This window comes from Styela clava, chromosome 7, assembly GCF_964204865.1.
Source record: "Styela clava chromosome 7, kaStyClav1.hap1.2, whole genome shotgun sequence".
In the NCBI taxonomy this organism is placed as follows: Eukaryota; Metazoa; Chordata; class Ascidiacea; order Stolidobranchia; family Styelidae; genus Styela; species Styela clava.
Window position 1 is genome coordinate 15,928,934 of NC_135256.1, and position 7,694 is coordinate 15,936,627.

The following is a 7,694-nucleotide window of genomic DNA, read 5'->3' on the forward strand; positions in this document are numbered from 1 at the left end:
GTCAGCGTGATTGTCATTTTAGTCCACCGACATCGTTAAGCTAAATTCCGCCACAATTATCTCTCAACACAGTTAATAAGTGTCGTGTTACGATGGGTTCTCATTTTTTTATTGTCCGACAAACTATTGTCTGACATACTCTCGCAGTAATGTGACACCTCCATTGCACGTATGTGAAATATTATATAAATAATATTTCATCGCCATCAAACCAATCTCTGGTGAAAACTAAACAGTGGCAAAAGCAACAATTTTTAAACGAGATAGCGATAGGAGACCGCCGACTTACCGATCTAGCGGCGTATATCCTTCGCTCCGACTCAATAGCGACACCGCGTGTCCCATCACTAATTAATTAATAACTCGCTAATTATACGACCTATTTCATCCAAAATCAATGGGCAATATGGTCCGAGACATGATGAATGAACACTTAAAATTCGGAGCAGATTCAACCTGGCTTTTGTGAGATATTGCGTAACATACGAAACTAACGCAAGTGTAGGCCCCAAATCGGAGTCGCTATCTAGCGCCAACACGCGTTAACGGACGGTTGCTCTCTGAATCGTTTCGAGACTCCACAATAAAAATACGCGTACAAACTGCCTTTTGAAATTTCTTGTTGTCACGAAAAAGATAGGTTTAAAATGCAGTGTACGTACGATTGAATGTAGCACGATAGTACGAAGTACGTAGTACGAAGTACGGTTTTCTAAACAGAAATAAAAAAGTCTCAAAATATGTCACACAATAAAACTTACCAAACATCTAACTAATTAACACTTAAAAAGCACAATATTTATCAATTTAGAATCACAAATTAATCGAAAAAGCCAAAAATACAGCACAATTGTTTACCTTAAAATTGCAGTTTCAATCACTAAATAAAACATAAAATACGATAAATCAAAGACTTACTTGACGATGTAGCCTTCAACTCAAAGAACAACCAATTATTTGACTGGAAGCTATTATTTTACCTAGCTCTATATTTGATCAGATCTAACAAATAAACACACAAAATATCATGAAATAACTCCTTGCAACTGTTTTCCTAGCCTACTGAGAATAACGAACATCTAAACGCGAATAGAGCTGGGAAAGATTCAAAGGTAACTTTTACTAAATATATGACTTAAAAACCCGGTTCCTTGAGACCTTAAACAACTAAAAATCTAACAAAACTGGAGAGCATATAATCACTGCCAACATTCCCGCCAGGAAAGCAGCGAGCGAAAGAACGAGCGTTGCCAGAAATGAGCAACAACACAAAGAGAGCTGGCCTAGCAACACAGGACAAATTAGCATAATTCTATGTTCTAATTTGTTAACAGTCTGCAAATCGGGGTAGGTTGTCATCAGAAAAATATCATAAATTACACTAGTACTAAACCCTACTTGAGCAGCATTAAATATGCCCAATACAAACCTAGAAATAATTACAAAACAATACTAGAAACATGGCAACATCAATGTGTGAGGTTATGTTGCAATCGCAGAATACGCAAATCACAAAATTAGTCGAGTGTGAAATAAACGAAAACAAATGCGAGGCGGTTTCAGCAAGTGCCAAACAGATAGACAAATGGACCTTTCCCCGACCTTTGACCCCCGGAAAATTCTTCCTATACTTTACCATTGCAAAATTTTCAGGGCTATTTTAAGAGTGCTTTTGCGAGTTGGTGCCTGTAAAATGGGGTATGTGTTTTCAACCCTCAATATGATTCATCGCATACAACAATCTGTTTTTTAAAAGTACCGGTAAAGAATTTCAGGCTAGTTTATCACAGCTATTTCTACACTAATTTTTATTACTGCAATTAAATTAAAACTCCTAGGAAGACAGAGTGATCATTGAATTATCTGATTTATATTCAAGTTTCCGAAACCCATCTAAAAACTAACGAGTAGAGTTCAAAAACGCGAAAACGAGGTAATGTTTACAACCACGCTTGAAAATCTGTCTGAGTGAGAAAAGTGTCTGAGCGGATGCGAAAAGGGGGCATTGTTACGTCACTTTTTACATCTTGCTGATTGGCCAATGTCACGAAGTAAACAAGGAAGTCGATGCTCGGGGAAAGGTCCATACTCACCGATCGAGAATCGAGATCGATAAATAATGAGGGCTTTGAGAGACTCGGACTTGTGCAACAGTACGACTTAACCGGAATACGGGTAGGTGCTCGCCACTAATACAGTCCAATAATACTGTAATAATTAGTTCAGAAGATCCAGTGTGTTGCAAAGACACACAAATAGGTTCGAAGTTCACGATGCAAACGAAGAGACTTTATTAAAATGGTGTAAAATCCGCAGATAAAATAAGAGCGACAAAATACGGTTCTCACCCAGCGACAGCAGAAGCGAGAAGAGGCTGACCATATGCAGTGGTGGTTGGAGTTTGGTAACTGAATCTAACTATTGGGCGAATTAGGGTTCAGACTCCACACACCAATGCATATGCCATAACTAGACACTAAATTTAAATAAATTACAAAACAATAAAAAATAGGACAATTCCAGTCCCGCCACAATACCCCCATTTTGTTTAAAGAAAATTCACAAAAAATTTACTCTCAAAAAATAAAAACATCCCCGAAGAAAGGTATTAAACACAGTAAGAATACAAAACTTGTGAAAAACACAAATTGTCAATCAGCAGGTATTAGCAAAATATAAAACACAGTAAAACAAAATACTAAAACAGTAGAAAGCATTCCTGAAAGTATGGCAAATACACATCATACTATATACAAAATACACAATAGCAATACAAAAAATTCTAACTAGTCCTACCTAAATATTTACATCATAGCACAATTCCCATTGTATACAAAAACAAAATGTTACAGAGCATAAATCAAGTATGAAAATCATCCAAGTAGGCAGGTCTACGCCTTGTCCTACCAGAACGAGTTACAGTCTGATGATCAGAATCCCTAACAGGCAAATCAGGATTGAAGTTTACTTCTGGTTCAATTTCAACAGGAATAACAACATCCTGTACATCATCACTGGAAACAGCAATATTGTCAGGCAAATCAGCATTAATATCAGACAAACTGTCAAAATCTTCCATCAAATATAAACGAAGATGATCAACCTGAGCTATTCTACAATTACCAGTTTTAACATTCTTGATACGATATACAAAATGTGAAAAACAATCTAACACTTCAAAAGGACCTATCCAACCAGTCGAAAGTTTTCTATTCTTAGGAGGATAAAAATACCACACAAGATCACCAATATTAAAAGATAAAGACTTAACAGTTGCATTAAAATTACGTTTCTGTCGAACAGCAGATTTACCTAACTGTTCTCTGGAAAATTCAGAAGCTTCAGATGTAGCATTATCAAACCATTCAACAAATTCATCATAACACTTAGGGACATTATGATCAGGAGGTTTACCAAAAAGTAAATCAGTCGACAATGAAATTTCACGTCCCAACATTAAACTATTCGGAGTAAAACCTGTACTTTCATGTAGGCCTACAGTAGATCTATAAGCCATTAAAAGATAAGGAATGTGCTCATCCCAGTCTGTACGACTAGAATCCACAAATGCTTTAAGCATTTGCTGCAAGGTCTCATTCATTCTTTCACATAGAGTCAGACCATCCGACCTAGGATGATAAGGAGTCGTACGGGTTTTATCAATTTCAAATAAGGAACACATATGCTTAAACAAATGAGATTCAAAATTAACCCCTTGGTCACAATGAATAATTCGTGGAGTACCAAATCTACTAAAAAATTCCGTTACAAGTACATCGGCTGTTGTACTGGCCTTTTGATTAGGCAAAGGATAAGCCTCAACCCATTTAGTAAAATAGTCTGTGACTACTAACAAATGTTCATTGCCCCGTTCAGTTTTAGGTAAAGGACCCACAAAATCAAAACTAATTCTGAGAAGTGGCTCAGTGCAAATCATTTTACACATTTCTGCACGTCGTTTCCCATGAGGGGTTTTGGTAGCAGTGCAAGCTTTACAATAACGACACCAAGAAGATACTTGACTGTGCATTCTAGGCCAATAAAATCGTTCCCTCAATTTTTTATACGTTTGTTCTTTACCCAAATGTCCACCAGTACGCAACTCATGAAGTTGTCGGTACATTTCGCGACGCAAAACTAAAGGCAACACAATTGGAAAAATGGATTTCCCTACAGGCGCGGATGGCAAAAACTCGCGATAAAGCACTCCATCGATGACTCTCAATAATTTCCACTGGCTGCACAGGATTCGAACTTCCCTGGAGAAAAACAAGAGTTCAAGAGATGTTATCGTCTTTCATCTGCATCTCACGCATTTCGGTCGATGAATACGAAGCGAGCCACTCTATAGAATTACCATGACTCGGATGCAAAGCAGCAACTTTGACAGTTTCCAATTCTACGGCTGATCACCATTCCCACAACTAGTGCAGGAATCACGCTTACATCGGCGACGAATACGACTCAAACCATCAAGAGATGTTATCGTCTTTCATCTGCATCTCACGCATTTCGGTCGATGAATACGAAGCGAGCCACTCTATAGAATTACCATGACTCGGATGCAAAGCAGCAACTTTGACAGTTTCCAATTCTACGGCTGATCACCATTCCCACAACTAGTGCAGGAATCACGCTTACATCGGCGACGAGTACGACTCAAACCATCAGCCTTGCCATGCTTGGAACCAGAACGATGTTCAACTGTAAAATCATAAGTGTCCAGAACTGATATCCAACGAGCTACAATGCTTTCAGGATCTTTAAAATTCAGAAGCCAACGTAATGAGGCATGATCAGTTCGTAGCTTGAAATGTCGACCCCACAGGAAATGACGAAAATGTTTCCCCCCATTCCAAAGCAAAAAGTTCTCTATTCTCTAGCACAATATCTCTTCTGCGCCTTGTTCAGGGTCACACTGGCAAATGCAATTACTTTTTCTTCGTCATTCTGCATTTGACTTAAAACTGCACCAGCTCCGAACCCAGAATAACCAGTGTCTAATATGAATTCGTCTCCGTCTTCCTGTGGAAATGATAATACAGGAGCACGAACTATAAGTTCTTTCAAGCGAAGAAAAGCGACTTCACACTGCTTTGTCCAAGCAAATTCTACTTTCTTTTTTGTCAGATACACAAGAGGATGTGCAATGGTAGAAAAATCTTCAACAAATTGTCTGTAATAATTACAAAAAACAAGGAATGACTGCAATTCCTTGACATTGGTAGGCTTGGGCCAATCACGAACAGCAGCAATTTTTCCATCGCTACAGCTTACACCATATTCAGATATTACATGTCCCAAATATTCCACTTTACGACGACGAAAAAGTTCACATTTCTCTGGCTTGAATTTCAGTCCAGCAGCACGAATTCTTACAAAAACTTCACGTAAACTGCTCATGGCCGGATCAAAGTATTCGCCATAAGACAAAATATCATCTAAAAATGCGAGACATATTTTCCATAGAATTCCAACCAAAACTTTGTCTATTAAACGCTGGAAGCAAGATGGAGCATTGGCTAATCCGAAAGCGAGAACACGAAATTGAAAATGATTATTTCCTGGCAAGCTGAATGCTGTTTTTTCCCGATCTTCTGGGTCGAGTTCAACTTGCCAGTAACCACTCGCCAAGTCCAACGATGAAAACCACTTTGCTTTACCCAATGCATCCAAAATATCATCGATTCTTGGCAAACTGTAGGCATCTTTGATTGTTACAAGATTCAAATGTCTAAAGTCTATACAAAAACGAGAACTTCCGTCTTTTTTAGGAACGAGAACAATAGGTGAATTGTAGGGACTTTCACTCAGTTCTATTACACCTTGATCAAGCATGCTCTGTACTTGTTTCTCTGCAATTTCTCTCTTCGCCCATCCCATACGTCGAGGTGGAACTTTAATTGGTTCAGATGTTGACGTTTTAATCTTATGATTGACTACAGAAGTTTGTCCCAGTTTTCCATCAGGACCACCAAAAACATCCTGAAATTCGACAAGCAAATCATGAACACTTTGACGCTGTTCATTCGTTAAATCTTCTGGATCGTCGCGAGCTTCTTCTAATGTTCTGGTAGTTCCCTGGTGTCCATGACATCACCAGGCACCACTTGTTCCAGAGAAGAGACAGTCAGGTTTTCTCTTGGGCATAGTAAACCGATCAGCAAATCCGCAGGTATTTCTACCGCTTCCTTGCTAACATTGACCACCATGAGAGGCACTAGAGAGCACGAGGCGTCCACCACTCCGGGAAATAAAAATAAGCCACGATGGCCATACTCGCTCTCAAACACACACGCAGCTTCTGCGACAGCTATGACGTCACTATTGGGTGTCCATGGGCAATTCAAACGACCATAAATCACCATCTCACTCTTTCTGGGAACAGTCACACATTTATCTACAACAATTCTACAACTAGGAAATTCTAGGAACAGACGAGGGCTTAGTCAGGGAACAATTTTACCATCAACCTCCATTTGACTTACATACATATACAAAACACAGTCATGCTCTTGGAAATAATCCATACCAAGCAAACCATAGGGGGCACCAAGATCAGCAATAATCACTCTCTGAACAGCACACACAGAATCAATACAAATTTTCAAGTTAATCATACCACAAGCTTTCAGAGAAGTTCTATTAGCAGTTTGAAAACAAACATCACAAGGAGACAAATCACAATCCTTTCCACCAATAGAACAAAAAACTGCATAATCTATAGGCGTAGCAGCGCTACCAGAATCAATAAGAAAACGTACAGTAATGTCATCCACATCAACCATAGCATACCAGCTAGTGGGTAATCTCAAAGAACAAATCAAAGTCATGGGCCATGCATAAATTCGTCATCTTTTCAGTAGCAACTGAGAACCCCCGTGCTACTGATTTCTGTTTAAAGGCATATCCTTATTCTTGGGAGCAGGGTGAAACTGGGGAATATTCCCAGTGTCACGAGTTTGGCCATTCCCACGCCAGGCAGAATTTGAGCTATTCCCTTGAGAAAAATTTCCTACCGGGCCACTGGCCGTTTGCTGAGCCGAACAAGCAGTAGAGGACTGCGAATTCTGTAGAACATAATATCTATCACACTGAGAAGCTGTGTGACCTCTGCCATGACATCTCTGGCACAGGTTCTCCGGGCAATTCCTACGTATGTGACCCTTGGCACCACAGCCATAACAAGTTATATCTTCATTTCTACGCCCACAATTCTGACGGGAAAATCGGGGTCGATGACCTTCATCAAACCTAGCACAAAAGTGGTCAAGCATCTCTTTAATATCATTCCGCAGCTTACTAAGTTCAGATTCACTCACACCATCATCACACCCAGAATTATTCACAACAGCTACCATGGGCTTATTAGCACGATTACAACCAGGTGCACTGTGCGTAGCATCAATAGAATGACATACATCAGCCACAGTAATTAATTCATCCAAACTCTGAGTTTGCCTGATTGTCAAAGTCTTACACATCTCGAAATCAGGAAAACCTGAAATGAAACGCTGCTTAATCACATTCTCACGAGCAATAACATCCAAAGAAGGATAAACTTTCCTCGACAATGCACGAAGAGAAGTAGCATATTCCGTTGGCGTCTCAGTGGCCAACTTCTTCCTGTTATTAAACAGAGTAGCAAAGTATGACTCCTTACCCTCTGGATAATAACGCTTTTTCAAGTGATT

At 39.3% G+C, this 7,694-nt stretch overlaps 1 protein-coding gene across 2 annotated transcripts in view; it reads right to left on the minus strand.

The window, feature by feature from the left end:
* Window positions 1-993, minus strand: part of LOC120328734 (N-fatty-acyl-amino acid synthase/hydrolase PM20D1-like) — a 33,698-nt gene extending 32,705 nt beyond the window's left edge. The window contains exon 1 of one of the 2 annotated variants that reach the window (XM_078114563.1): window positions 919-993. The gene's annotated coding sequence lies outside the window, so the exon portion shown is untranslated. The remainder of the gene's footprint in view (window positions 1-918) is intronic. The other variant, XM_039395264.2, reaches the window with a different exon arrangement.
* Between the last annotated feature and the right edge of the window lie 6,701 nt (window positions 994-7,694).